This window comes from Notamacropus eugenii, chromosome 1 (assembly GCF_028372415.1).
Source record: "Notamacropus eugenii isolate mMacEug1 chromosome 1, mMacEug1.pri_v2, whole genome shotgun sequence".
Taxonomy (NCBI): domain Eukaryota; kingdom Metazoa; phylum Chordata; class Mammalia; order Diprotodontia; family Macropodidae; genus Notamacropus; species Notamacropus eugenii.
This window is the reverse complement of record NC_092872.1, coordinates 466,218,729-466,234,238: the sequence shown is the minus strand read 5'-3', so window position 1 is coordinate 466,234,238 and position 15,510 is coordinate 466,218,729. Positions and strand designations below refer to the sequence as shown.

Here is a 15,510-nt window from a genome sequence, read left to right as displayed (position 1 = left end):
TTTCCTGGGTTACACGGTGGGCCTACGGAGTCATTTTTTCTCACTGGGGCTGACAGGGAAGGCCGCTTTCATTAGATAGCAGATGGCTCCCTGTTTGCTGGGTACTGGCCCTCACCTACCACTCCTTTCCTGTACACCTCCCTCTCCCTCCCCTCAACACTTCACAGCCAGATATTAGCTGAGGTTAGTGCTGGACAAATTGGGGAATCCACAGAATTTGGCTCTGGCACCTGATGCCTACCTTGCCTGACCACTAATCTATACACATATTTAACCTATACCCAGTGCCCTTTTTAGGGTAAGAATCTTTCATTGTGGTACACAGTTGAACTGATAATATGAAATGACAATGTGGGGGTAAGCATCCCCAGTTCTTTGGGCATTTACTGGGAAAGACCATGATGGTAGTTTGCACAGCAACCATACTTTTATAACCACAGATGACATGGGGACAAACAGCACAGAAAGTAAAGACAAGCAGGAAAAGTGGTCCAAAAACAGATGGTGTGTAAACAGGGGACAAGATGGTGAAGGAAGGCGGGCACGTAGCAGAAGAAGATGGGAAGGGGGAGAGGCAGAGATCACTCATGTAACCATTGAATTAGAATTCAGAGTCTTCAGCAGCATGGACTAGATGGAGATGGAAGAGTGATAGAGGCAAGAGTCTGAGATTTCATTTTTATAGGATTGAGGGAAGAACAGACTCTTATCTGTGCCACCTTAGAATTAGTTGATTAACATGTCCAATCAAGTCAAAGTTGTTAGTAAAAATGCAAAGTTAACATGTCCATGTGATCTCAAAATTATCAGCACTATTTGGTGATCTGATGGTCTTACAAGTGATGTCTGGAACTTGTCTGAGATTTACATGTCATAGGGCCAAAAGGCCCCAACAGCAGTACCTAGACAGCTTCCTGTGATTCAGCACCTATTGCCAGGATGTGATTTTTTTGTTAATATATGACACAATTTGGAAATTGTGCCCCTTTGATCTTTGGGACAGTTTGTATGTGACTTATAGGTTCCCCTTTGCCACTTCTACTGGCTACTTATAAACTTACTATAGTGACTAGAAGAGACTGGTGGTCAGGGAGACCAGAACAAATACATTTTTAACACAGCAATCAAGCTGGACTTCCCTCTTTTCTTCCATTCAAACTGAGCTCTGGTGTCTGAGGGAAGACATGGATGAGACAGGTGTGGGGGGGAGCGCATTCTACTACAACATTAGAGGTGGAAGGTCCATCTACTTCATAACTTCTTATTTTACAGAGAAGGGAACTGAGGAAATAGAGAAGGGAATGTGCTAATTAGCGGCAGAATTGTAATTCAAATTCGGATCTCCTGATGCCCAGGACAATGGAAAGTGCTCTAAGAGGGCCATAAAGGAGAATTCACAATGAATAGGCGTTTTCAGGAAAATCTTCATAGAGGAGGGTAAGTCTGGGGCTGGACTTCAAAGGTCAGGTAGGCTTTGGATAGCCTATGAGAAGAGATCATAAAAAAAGAGGATTGGAGGCAAGAAGGAACATGACAGGGGAGGTAGAAGAAAAGATATCAGCTCAAGAACAACTAAATCAGAAGATGTGTACTGGAGATTAACCAAGAAGAAGGCTGGATAGGTAGGTTGGTGGCTGGCTTTTGAGGGCTTTGATTGGCTATCAGAAGAGTTCAGATCAGCTCTTCAAAAGAGCCAGTTTCAATAAATATTTTATCTTGATCAACTCAGCATGTTTCCATTCACCACCACCATCTAATAACATCAATAATGCTCTTATTTCTATAGCACTTTTACAATTATAAAAACTTTTCTTACAAGAACCCAGTGAAGTATTTTACCAGGATTATTACTGGCATAGTAATAGAAGCATAGAGCTTCAAGGATCTAAATCTTTCTGGATCCTAGGTAACATGTCATGTTGCCAATCCACCAGCATGCAGCACCTTGCTTTCTGTATCCAACAGTAAGAATTGACATGGGACCTAGCCATACCAGATCTCAAATTGTATTATAAAGTAGCAATCATTGAAATCACTTGGTACTGCTTAAGAAAGAGAGGAGGAGATCAGTGGAATAGGTTAGATACTCAAGACACAGTAGTCAATGATTATAGCAGTCTACAGTTTGATAAACTTCTGCTTCTGGGATAAGTACTCACTGTTTGACAAAAACTGCTGGTAAAACTGGATAATAGTGTGGCTGAAACTGAGTATAGACCAATGCCTGACACTGTACACAGGAATAAAGTCCATATGGGTACACAATATAGGTATAGAGGCTGATACTATAAACAAATTAGGGAAGCAAGGAATAGTGTATTTGTCAAATTTATGAAGAATGGAGAAAGGTGTGACCAAACAAGAGATAGAGAACATTATGAAATGCAAAATGGATAATTTTGACTACATTAAATTGAAAATTTTTTGCACAAACAAACTTAATGCAACCAAGATTAGGAGGGAAGCAGAAAACTGGGAAAGAATTTTTACAACTAGTGTCTGTTATAAAGGTCTTATTTCTAAAATATATAGAGAACTGAGTCAAATGTACAAGAATACAAGACATTCCCCCAACTGATAAATGGTCAAAGGATATGAACAGGCAGTTTTCATAGGAAGAAATTAAAGCTATCTGTAGTCATATGAAAAAATACTCTAAATCACTAGTGATTAGAGAGATGCAAATCAAAATAACTCTGAGGTATCACATCACATCTATCAGATTGGCTAACATGACAAAACAGATAAATGTTTGGATAAATGTTGGAGAAGATGTGGGAGAGTTGGAACCCTAATTCATTGTTGGTGGAGCTGTGAACTGATCCAATCATTCTGGAGAACAATTTGGAACTATGCCCAAAGTGCTACCCTTTGACCCAGCAATATCACTTCTGGAGCTATATCCTAAAGAAATCCTGGAAATTAGAAAAGGTGTCACATGTACAAAAATATTTATAGCAGCGCTCTTTGTGGTGACCAAGAACTGGAAATTGAGGGAATGCCCATCAGTTGAGGAATGGCTGAACAATCTGTGGCATATGAAAGTAACATAATACTATTGTGCTATAAGAAATGACAAAGCTGGACTTCAGAAAAACCTGGAAAGATTTATATGAACTGATGCTGAGTGAAATGAGCAGAACCAGGAGAACATTATATACAGTAACCACCACAGTGTGCAAGAATTGTTTCTGATAGACTTAGCCCTTCATAGCAATGCAAGGACCTAAAATATTCCCAAAGGACTCGAGGCAAAATGCCATCCACATCCAGAGAAAGAACTATAGAATTGAAATGCAGAATAAAACAGATTATTTTCTCTTGTGTTATGTTTTGTTTTGGTTTGTTTTTTCTCATGGTTTCTCCATTCATTTTAATTCTATGCAATATGAAAATGTATTTAATAAGAATGTATGTGCAGAACCCATATAAGATTGCATGCCATCTCAAGGGGGGAGGGGGAATGAAGGGGGAGAAAATTTAAAACTTATGGAAGTGATTGTTGAAAACTGAAAACAAATAAATTAATTAAATTTTAAAAAAAGAATTGGTGTGGGTCAAGTCATCCACATTCTCTTCTCCATTTCTCCTCTTGTCATCAATGGTGCTCTTCACAGAGCTCTACTCTAATGTCTCATTGGGATGTGGAGTTCACACAGGCCATTCCAAAACTGCATAGCCCCTGCAAGATTCTAGCATGCTGGAAAGTCTTCAGTTATTGCCCTGGCAATAGACAAAGTTTATTTCCCTAGGACCAGTCTAACCAAGCCTCATCACCAGTGGGGTGACCACCTAAAAATGATGCACCTTTTGGCCATGGCAACACATGAAATGAAGAAAAATGCACACCAGCCCTTGGTCTTGTGTGGCCCTCTCTGCTTTTGTAGGAATGATGGCAGAGTAACAGAAAGGGGGGAATGTGGGTGCTAAGAACCACACAACTTTTAGTCTGTTAGTAAAACTTAATTTGACTTTGGTACTATAAATATGAGATTCTGTCCAATGATTGGATATATATCAAGCTAGAGGGACTGAATCACCTGTCTTGATATTCTCACTATAAACAAACCACAGGAAGGAATTTATTAGCTAAAAGAAAAGTACTCCTCCTTGCAATGGCAAAAAAAGGAATCAACACTTTTGGTTTTATCTCATGCCCAAAGGCAACAAGAAATATTTTTTCATGGGATATTTAGCCATCTCATATTATAGTGCTTATGACAAGTATTTTTAAAAAATCTAGCACGAAAATAATTACAGCTCATGAACTTGTCTTGGTTGAAGAAGATGAAGAAGTAGAGAAATTCTATAGAGAACTCAACAAGATGCTCCAGATTAAATCAATCTACCCTTTGATACTTGGTGACTTTGATATAAAAGTTGAGTATGATGAAGAATATATCCAAAAACATGGGCTAGGCTTAAAAAAATGAGCAAAGCTCAAGACTTGTTGAATTGCTAATTAATTCACGGAATTATGAAATGGGAGCATGTAGTCCAGTTCTTGGAAAGACCACGACAGCACAGGGGAGTGATACTTCAATCATGCTTCAATAAGACACAAGGGGTACAGCAGCAAACAGCATAGAAAATACAGAGACAAGCAGTGAAAGGGGGAGACACAAAGGCAGACCATGTGGGAAGGGGAATGGGGTGGTAGAGGAAGGTAGGGAGCATGGAGAATGGGAAAGTCCAACAGAGTAACTCATAAAATTAACCATGAATTAGAATTGTAGAACTGGGAGCACACAGGAGCATAGACCCAGATGATGATGGAAGTCTGCTTAGGGGCAGGAGTTTGGGGTCTCATTTTAATAGGATTTTTGTGGGGAACAGAATAACTCTTCTCTGCACCATCATGGGACTAGTTCATGGTTGTATCATCTCAAAGTTATCAGCAACATTTGGTGTTTTGATTTTCTTACTGTAGATGTCTGGAGTTCATCTGAGTTTCACATATCACAGGACCAAAAAGTCCTGTGAAGCAAAGCCTATATGACTCTCCCTGATTTAACACATGGCCTCAGGATGTTATTTTTAATTAATAGATAATGAAGTTTGCAAACTATGCTCCTTTGATCTTTAAGAGAGTCTGTTCATGGGTTCTAGGCTCTCCTTTGCTCTCTTGCTTCCTTCTATTGTTGCTTTACATTGACTACTTAACAACTTACTATACTAGTTGGGGGGGGGCAGTGTGTGGTGAGGGAACAAAACAAAATTTTAAGACACTTGAAGACAAAATAGATGCTTCATATATTTAGCTCATGAACAGATTCCTCAGGAAAAGAGCTGCTAGTTTCTGAATATGGTGAACACCAAATAGCATCCCCTCAAAAAGAAATTGATTGAATTGTAACAGAAAGAAAAAGACTTGTTATTGATATGTGAGTCATTCCTGAATCACCTGGGTATAGTCAGACTACTGAGTTCTCAGAGCAAAGATAAGAATTAGTATAAAGCTAGAAGAATAATGAGAAAAAGCCAAAAAAGACCACTACAACAATTTAATTCCAAACTATTCCAGCTAGTAATTGACAATGAAAAATAGAGAAAAGACAGTTGAAATGTTATCAATACCAATTATGTTACTTTTTTACAGAAGTTTAACCAATGTAAATTAATTGCCATAATAAGAAAACCAAAAGAGATTTAAAAGGGTTTTAGTCAGCAAACATGACTTATTTGCCAAGTAGAGAGAGATGGCAGCCAAAAGCAACACCAGATATAATATATAATGGTCTGTAAAATCCTACAAATAAGAATGATGGATAATTGTGAGCTATATCACCTCATAAAGCAGAGGGAAACATTGAAAAGTAAAACAAGAAAGTCTGGCAAAAGCAAATCTGGCAAAAACTAGTAAGTAAAGGACATTTAAGTGCAAAAATGGAAGTACAGGAAACAGAATAAAACTGGAAAAGATCTGCAAAGATTTTTTTTAAACAGCAAACTGTTTTCACTGTCAAGGACAGTGGAACCTCCCCCCTTGGGCTCAGCATCACAGCTGCAAATGCACATATAAGGTAGGTAGAAATGTCCATAAATAGAACAAAGACAGTTTGGACCAAGTCCACAAAGAACTAGATGGGTGGTGACACATTTGTAAGGGTATTGTAAGGGTATTCATAAGATATCTGGAGGGAAATAATAATAATAGCTAACATTTAAATAATACAATTATTATCTCATTTGATTTTCACAACAACCCTGAGAGTTAGGTACTATTTTTATCCCCATTTTATAGTAAGGAAACTAAGGCAAATAGAGATTAAGCAATTTGCCCCAGGATCACACAGACAGTAAGTGTCTGAGGCTAGATTAGACCTCAGGTCTTCTAACTTCACTCTATCCACTATGCCACCTAGCTGCTCTTTTGGGGAAAGATACCAAAGGCCCAAACCTTATTAATACTGAAAAAGGTAGCTGAAAGAAAATCAGTTACTATCAGTCATATACCTACTTTCCCAAATATACAAATCCTTCATGAAACTCATCTACACATTCATTAAGGAGCTCATCAATGTAAGAAATAAAATTTCATTTTTGTGAATAATATTCTATGAAGGACCATATCTTTTTTCATCTTACAAATAAATTATACATGTAAAGAATTCATGATCCCACTGTACTTATTATTTGCTGACTATGGGAAATCATTTGATTCTATAGAACAAAACAATGACTTAAAGATTCTTTTCCAACAAAATTTCTCCAATTCATACATCAAAATCATCCAACATTCCTTGGAAGATATAACAGGGATGACATACAATAGGGAGACTGTTCACCATGATGACTGAAGAAATCTAGTGCAGAGTCCTGTGCTGAAAAGGAATTCCCAAGTGATGGTGAAATTTTCCAGAAGAATTTACAGTTGACATTACACTGATCATATCAAGATTGCAGAGACCCAACCAATGGAAGAGATCTGAAATCATTCAAAATAATTTTATCTGGAGGGGCAAAACCAAGATGGCAGAGTAACAGCATAGACTTGCTAGAGCTCTTCCCACCAAACCCACCCAAATACCTGAAAAAATGACTCTAAATAAATTCTGGAGCTGCAGAACCCACAGAATGATGGAGTGAAGCAAATCTCTAGCTCAAGACAGCCTGGAAGGTTGCAGTGAAGTGTCTATCACACCATGCTGTAGCAGAGTGCAGTCTAGTGTGGGCCACACTGGCACAGACAGGACCTAAGTAGGCCTTGGGAGGATTTAATCTCTCCTACCTGTGGCAGTTTCCAGATTTCATGACCCCAGAATGCCAAGGACAAATTGGAAGGTCAGTGGAAAAAACCTGTGGAACCTGTGTGAGAGAATAGTGTGGTCAGGCCCCAGCTTCAGGGTGGTGGAGGGGGTGGAGGAGCCTGCAGAAGAACAGCAGCAGGGGCAGGGGCAGCAGCAGCTACTGTTTCTGGAGCTCTAGGCCCACAGATTGTAGTGGGATTGAGTGACTGACAGTACACTTTCCATTCCCACTGGAAGCAGAGAACTACCTTGATAAAGAGCTCAAAAGTCAAGTAAATGTCTGGGAAAAAGAGCAAAAACCAGAAAAAGAATTAGACTATAGAATCTTACTTTGGTGACAAGGAAGATCAAAATATACAAACAGAGGACAACAAAGCTTCTACATCCAAAGCCTCCAGAATAAATATTAATTGGTCTCAGGCCATGGAAGAGCTCAAAAAGGATTTTGAAAATCAAGTAAGAGAAGTTAGAACAAAAATTGGGAAGAGAAATGAGAATGATGCAAGAAAATCATGAAAAACAAGGCAACTACTTGCTAAAGGTGACTCCCAAAAATGCTGAAGAAAATAACACTTTAAAAAATGGACTAACCCAAATGACAAAAGAAATATAAATAACCGATGAGGAGAAGAATGCCCTAAAAAGCAGAATTGACTAGATGGAAAAGGAGGTTCATATGCTCAGTGAAGAAAATAATTCCTTAAAAATTAGAATAGAGCAGACAGAAGCTAATGACTTTATGAAAAATCAAGAAATTATAAAACAAAGCCAAAGGAATGAAAAAATAGCAGACAATGTAAAATATCTCATTGAAAAAAACAACTGACCTGGAAAATGGATCCAGGAAAGACAATTTAAAAATTATTGGACTACCTGAAAGCCATGATGGAAAAAGAGCCTCGATATCATCTTTCAAGTAATTACCAAGGAAAACTTCTGATATTATAGAACCAGAGGATAAAATAGGTATCAAAAGAATCCACTGATCACCTCCTGAAAGAGATCCCAAAAGGAAAATTCCTAGGAATATTGTAGTCAAATTTCAGATCTCCCAAGTCAAAGAGAAAATATTGCAAGCAATCAGAAAGGAACAATTCAAGTATTGTGGAAATACAATCAGGATAACACAAGATCTAGAGGCTTCTACATTAAAGGATAGGAGGGCTTTTAATATGATATTCTAGAGGTCAAAGGAACTAGGATTAAAACCAAGAATCACCTACCCAGCAAAACTGAATATAGTACTTCAGGGGGAAAGTTGGATATTCAGTGAAATAGAGGATTTTCAGGCATTCTTGTAGAAACAACCAGAACTGAATAGAAAATTTGACTTTCAAACACAAGAATCAAGAAAAGCATGAAAAGGTAAACAGGAAAGAGAAAGCATAAAGGACTTACTAAAGTTGAACTGTTTATATTCCTACATGGAAAGATCATATTGGTAACTCTTGAGACTTTTCTCAGTTTTAGGGTAGTTGGAGGGATTATATACATATAGAAAGAGGGCACAGAGTGAGTTGAATAGGTATAGATGATATCTAAAAAAATAAAATTAATGGGTGAGAGAGGAATATATTGGGAGGAAAAGGGGAGAAATAGAATGGGGCAAATTATCTCACATAAAAGAGGCAAGAAATAGTTTTTTCAGTGGAGGGGAAGGGGGGGCAGCTGAGAGGGAAAGAGTGAACTTTTGGCTTAAAGAGGGAATAACATGCATATTCAATCTATCCTATGCTACAGGAAAATAGAGGGGAAGGGGATAACTAGGGATAGGGAGGGCAAATGGCAGGAAGGGGTAATTAGAAGTAAACAGTTTTGAGGAGAGTTAGGGTCAAAAGAGAGAATAGAATTAATAGGGACAGAATAGGATGGAGGGAAATATAGTTAGTCTTTCACAATATGACTGTTATGGAAGTGTTTTGCATAACTACACATGTATAACTTACATTGAATTGCTCGCCTTCTCAGTGGGGATGGGTGGGAAGGGAGGAAGGGAAAGTAGTTGGAACTCTAAGTTTTAAAAATGAATGTTAAAAATTGTTTTTAAATGCAACTTGGAAATGAGACATACAGGCAATGGGATATAGAAATCAGTCTTGCCCTACAAGAAAAGAGAGGGGATAGGGATGTGGGAAAGGAGGGGTGTGATAGAAGGGAGGGAAGATTGGGGCAAGGGATTGCAAACATACAATCAGAATACATGCTTTCTTGGGGTGAGTAGAGGGGAAAGATGGGGAGAAAATTTGGAACTCAAAATCTTGTGGAAATGTCTGTTGAAAACTAAAAATAAATAAATATTTTTTTAAAAAAATGGTCAGTTTGATCTGATCATTTACACAGGAAAAACTAAGTAGATAGAAAATTTACATTCCCAAATAGTGACATACACTTGGATGGACAACCCATAGAGCTTTTCTGTCAGTTGTATATTTGAGAGAGACAGTACAAATCAACAAGTAGGAGAAAGAGATAGGACTGGATTAGTTTCAGAAAATTACCATGTTCCATTAAATACTTCAGAGTTGAGATAACTATAAATAAATGTCCCATCTTTTTAATATAAATATTCTGTTAATATTGTTGCATGATGGCAACAGTTTGAAAAATTAAAAGTGGATATCACACAGAGGACAACTGAGAGGCTTCTGATGACTGAGGAAGCTGCAACATAATTTCATGGAAATGTATGATAAGAAGAGTAGAAGGGTTGGTCACATGGCAAGAGCAAAATGTAACAGGTGAGCTGCTTGAATGCTCTATTGACATCTTCATGATGTCAGGAAAAAACTTGGAAGGATTCCAGGGTGTTGTGGAGGACACACAAAAAAGATACACAGGATAGGGAAGAATGAACAGGTTGTGTTCTACATAATTGGCTGAAGCTTCCAAATCAATGAGATCACAAGTCCATTTCAGTATCTGAGATCAATGACCCACATTTGTAGAGAAAGTTGTCCCAGCTTAGGGTACAAATCTATCTAGGCCACATAAAGGATATAGAGAAAGTATTTTGTGGTTCCTTAAAATCTTTGTTAAATTCTACTTAAATATACTTTTTAAAACTCTGTTCCAGCATATCTGAGCTTTAATTTGGGGTTGAGTTTTGTTTTGTTTCTTTTTTTAACTTCTACTTAGTTTAAGAAACCAGTTTGTACCTAAAGCTGGCTAATCCTGTCTGTAATGGCTGATAAAGAGATTTCTGTATGTTGATCTGAAAGAAAAAAAAACATGGAGAGTAAGAGACAGAACTGACAAAAGTACAGGTAAAAGTACTGACTAAGAAATAGTTGATGGAACCTTCTGATTATGGGAAAGATAGTCCTGTAGGTTTCTGCTGTAGGTAAAAGGATACACTCACTGTGATTTCTGATGGCAGCATGTGGATCAAGAAGACATTTTTTTCCTTTCTTTCCTTGAGCTAAGAGACCAGGAGAGGCCAAGTAGATCATTCAGTAGTAAGTCAGGTACTGAGTACTATGGACTGACAATGAGAGAAGATTGTCTCACATGCAAAGCCAGTATTGAAAGCAGAGGCAGCAGGTAATGGAATACAGATGAGTCCAACTTCAAGTTAATAGATTTCTGCTCTACTCAAGCCTGGAGGTAATACTATGGTTAGAGTAATAGAACCATAGACAGACTGTCAAAGCTAGAAGGCATTGTAGAGGTCCCCTTTATTTTCCAGAGGTGAAAACAGCCTTCAGAAGAGTAAATGGCTTATTCTCAGTCATTTAAGCAATAAAAGGCAAGACTGAGACTTGATTTGACTCTAGATTTCTGTTCTACCTTGGTAACTCAGAATGAATTTGTTGTTGATCAATTATTTTAGTCATATCCAAATCTTCTTGAAGACATCTGGGGTTTTCTTGGCAAAGATACTAAGGTGGTTTGCCATTTTCCTCCTCCAGATCATTTTATCAATGAGGGACTGAGGCAAATAGGGTTAAGTGACTTACCCAGGGTAATACAGCTAGTTAAGTATCTGAGGCTGGATTTGAACTCAGGTCTTCCTGACTCCAGGTTCAGCTCTCTTTGCATTGCAGCACTGAGTCAAGGCAGCATCCTAAAAATGGAAAGAATACTGACTTAAGAGTAAGAGACCTGAGTATTAGTCTTTGCACAAAATTCAGCTCAAAGGCCACCTTTTACATGAATGTCCTTCTGTCCTTCCTAAAGTACCTTGTATCTATTCTGTGTGTATGTGTGTGTATATATATATATGTGTGTGTATACACATATACACATATGTACATGTGTGTGCACATGTGTATGTGTGCATATACATACATGTGTGTATGTACATACATGTGTGCATGTAACTGTTATTCCTTATTTACCTCCTTCCCCCACTTAGAATGTCAGCTTTTTTAGGGCAAAAACCATTTCATATTTGTCTTTGTATCACCAATCCCTGGTAGACAGTGAGCACTTAATAAATGCTTGCTGCTTGACTGATTGCTAGTTTGGATGCTAACTAGCTGCGATGACTTATAGCAGATGACTTTTTCTATTGGATGTCAGTTTACTGCTCTGTAAAATTTGAGGTTTGCAACAGATATATATGGTCCTTTCTAGTTCTGACATTCAGTAATTCTATGCTATTAAACAATGATTGATATTGGTTGAAAATTACCTAATTATTTCTTCTGACTTCTTTTTGAATTGCTAGGTGGCACAACAAGTACCAGACCAGAGTCAGGAAGACTTAAGTTCAAATCTATAATCAGACACTAGCTATGTGACCCTGGGCAAGTCACTTAACTCCAATATGACTCAATTTCCTCCTTTGTAAAATGGTATAGTAATTCTTCTCAGGATTGTTGTGAGTATCAAATGAGATAATTGTAAAGCACTTAACAAGATAACTGGAACACAGTAAGTGACATATAAATGTTAGCTATTATTATTATTAATTATGTAATCTAATACTAATGAATGTTTATGCTTAATTGTTTCAACAAAATTTATTTTGGTTACAAAAAAGCATGACAGAAGGAAGAAATGTTCTCTGTGTCTCCATCTCTGGCTCTCTGTTTCTCATGAGCATGCACACAGTCACACATACACAACTATAGGGAACCTATATATTCAGATCACAAGGTCATCTGGTGGCAGAATACCAATTACAGGTAAAGTACCTAGAGATCACTAAAGAGCCTTTGTAGACATAGGCTGCCTAAGACTCTGAATATTGCATATGTGTCTCTGGCCTTCTTGTCGCAATACTCTAACCAGTTTGAGAATTCATCAAATAATGGCCAACCAAGACACTTACATGGCAAATGTACTGAAAAGAGGCAAGAGCAGTTAAGTCCTCTGGTGCTTGGTACCTTCCTCTCTAACCAAACTCATCTCCAGAAGACTTCTGGCATGAAGACATTGAATAAAATGTGCTAAAAATCAGAGGGGGAGCAGAGAGGGAATGTTACTGGGAGCCACAGTGATAGTTTCAGTATGAACATGTGGAATGACAGATAGGCACAGACACTGATGATTCTCTGGATCTGTAAACTGAAAATGAACTACTCAAACATTCCTTTCTTAAGGCTACGAGGCAAGCATATCATGCAGAAGATAAGGTGAACCTGGTTGGAGCCTCACCGGTACTATGTGACCTTAGACAAATCAGTCCCACTCTCTGAGCCTCAGTTTTATTCTCTGTAAAAGGAGGAGGTTCAACTTAATTATCAGTTAGGTTTCCCATAGCTCTAAAAGTCACAGGATCACAGTGAACTGTTTCTCTTATAATGCAGTCACATGTACTTGAAGATTCTACTCTGTCTTGTATCGGTGTAGCGGATAGAATGCTGGACATGGAGTCAGGGAGACCTGGACTTGAATTTGCTTCAAGCACTTGCTAGCTGCGTGACTTTGGACAAATCCCGTGACCTCTCCGGGCCTCAGTTTTATCCTCTGTAAAATGAGAGGACCAGGTTAGTGATCTTGAAGTTCTCTTCCAGGTCTAAATCTATGATCCTATGATCCTGTCCCTACAAGAGGGATAAAACATAGAAATTCAGATGATTTTAAACCCTCCATCAATACGTGTTCTTCATAGGAAAGATCACAGTTCTGAGAGACTGCAAGGGGACCTGGGCAAAGAATCTTAAGGGATCAATGATCCCACTGCCCGCTTTTAAAAAGCCAGGTAACTCAATGGCACAGTGAATCTAACCTGACACGGAAGTCAGGAAGACCAGAGTCCAAATTTGGCCTCAGACACTAGTTTTATGATCTTGGGCGTGTCTGCCTCAACTTCCTCATTTACAAAATTAGGGAAGGTCATAAAAGCACCTTCTTCTCAGGGTTTTTGTGGGTATCAAATGAGATAATATCTGTAAAGTATTTTACAAATCTCAAAGTGATATGTAAATGTTTTTTATAAGAAGCCCTTGGCTGAGAATTAGCATCTATTCTCCAACTAGACTTCATGAGAAAATGTTAGATGACACTGGTTTCCTAGACTCAGCAGGGGAAAAAATGGGCATCAGGGACTGTGGTTAGTTATAGATTAATAACCCAAAGTACAAAATGTTCTGGACAGATTTGGAAGAAAGCATAAAGCCACAATATCTGGTGAAACCAAAGGTCAATAGGACTGGCCTTATCCAGAATACTGGGGTCGTACTGTTTTGGATGGAATTACATGATTATAACTGATTGAACTTTGTAACACAGATATCACAGAATCACTGGGTTGGTAGAGAATTCTGAGGCCACATAGTCTAACCTGGGCCTGAAGAGAAACACTATTTATAACATCCTGACAGGAGTGGTGTTCCACTTGAAGACTTCCACTGATGGATGGATACCTCCCTTTGAAGACCGCCATTGGTTGGAGAACTCACCCCCTGAAAGAGCCCATTTTATTTTGGACAATGTTAGAGGGTTTTTCTTCACATGAAGCCAAAAGCTGTCTTTCTGGAACTTAACCTATTGCTTTTAATTTTGTCCTCTAGCACAAAACAAATCAAATCCTTCCTACCCATGAGAATTCTTCTGATACAATAAGACATTGGACATGTTTTCCCACCACCATTCTCTAATCCTTTCTTCCCCACTCCCACCCCTTCCCCTCACACACATCTCTTTTCCAAACAATCCTTCCTTCAGGTGTTCCACATATGGCATCAGTCTACAGCATCTCCACCATCCTGGGCAACCTCCTCTGGAAATGCGTTCTAGATCATCAATTTGTTTCCTAAAAGTCAATCTGAATTAAACATACTTCCCTCCTCCTGTCACAAAGATGGGGTGGGGCACACAGGAGAGAATGTTATATATACTTTCAGGTGTGAGCTCTGCATTGGTTTTTTGTTTGACTGTTTTTCTTTGTCCAGAAATTATTATCTAAAAACAAAAGATGTAATAAAACTTATGGGAAGAAAAGTGAGTCAGCTGAGTCCCAATAAGTCTATAAAAAACATCATAGGCCTTCTCACTCCCAGACTTGAACCTACCCTTATAACAAAGAAAAACAGTTAAGAGAAAACACAAAAACAAAGCAACAACCCAGCATGGAAGGATGCACCAGGTTTAGCCTCTAGCTCTCATATGGGGAGAGATGGAGTTGATCCAACAAATAACTCACCGAGCACCTAGGGTACAACGTTCTGGCCTACGTGCTAAAGGAATCCAAAGAAAAATCAAATAGAAGAGCCCAGTAAGGGGTATAAGATAGGTACCTAAATACCCATCACACAAGCAGATTATAGTAAATGCCAAATTGGCCCCAGAGGTACACGGATTTAAGGAGGACAGCTGTTTGAGAGAGAGGAACAAATCAGAGTGCTTCACAGAGGAGGTGGCATTGGAGCTGGGTCTTGAAGGACAACACCATCTTTGACAAACAGAGCTATAGGAGATGACAAGGTGGGGTATCCCGAGAACAGCAAAAACAAAGGTTCAAAGGCAGGAGGATATGGATAAATCAGCTGGCTTCTTTAGGATGTCATTTCCTCATCTGTAAAATGTAGATCATATTCTCTGAGTCACAGGACTCTCAAGACTGAATAAATAAGAAAGTGCTTTGAAAACATGAAGAGCTAGGTGGTACTAGTGGGTAGAGGACTGGCCCTGGAGTCAGGAGGACCTAAGTTCAAATCCAGCTTCAGACACTTATTAGCTGTGTGATCCTGGGCAAGTCACTTAACCTTCATTGCCTACAAATAAAAAAAGCATGAAGACCTGAAAAGCCAGACTAAAGGAAGTAGCAGTTCCAGCCCTCTGGGTCCCCCAGGGTTCACCTACGTAGCTGTAT

General features: G+C 38.6%; 1 long non-coding RNA gene across 5 annotated transcripts in view; it reads right to left on the bottom strand.

Moving 5' to 3' along the window:
- LOC140519312 (uncharacterized) overlaps window positions 1-15,510 on the bottom strand; it is a 170,966-nt gene that overhangs the window by 84,816 nt on the left and 70,640 nt on the right. For 4 of the 5 annotated variants that reach the window (XR_011972168.1, XR_011972167.1, XR_011972170.1 and 1 more), the window contains one exon: window positions 11,207-11,313. This is a non-coding gene — a long non-coding RNA (uncharacterized lncRNA). Of the gene's footprint in view, window positions 1-7,231; window positions 7,309-11,206; window positions 11,314-15,510 lie in introns of all 5 variants that reach the window. The other variant, XR_011972169.1, reaches the window with a different exon arrangement.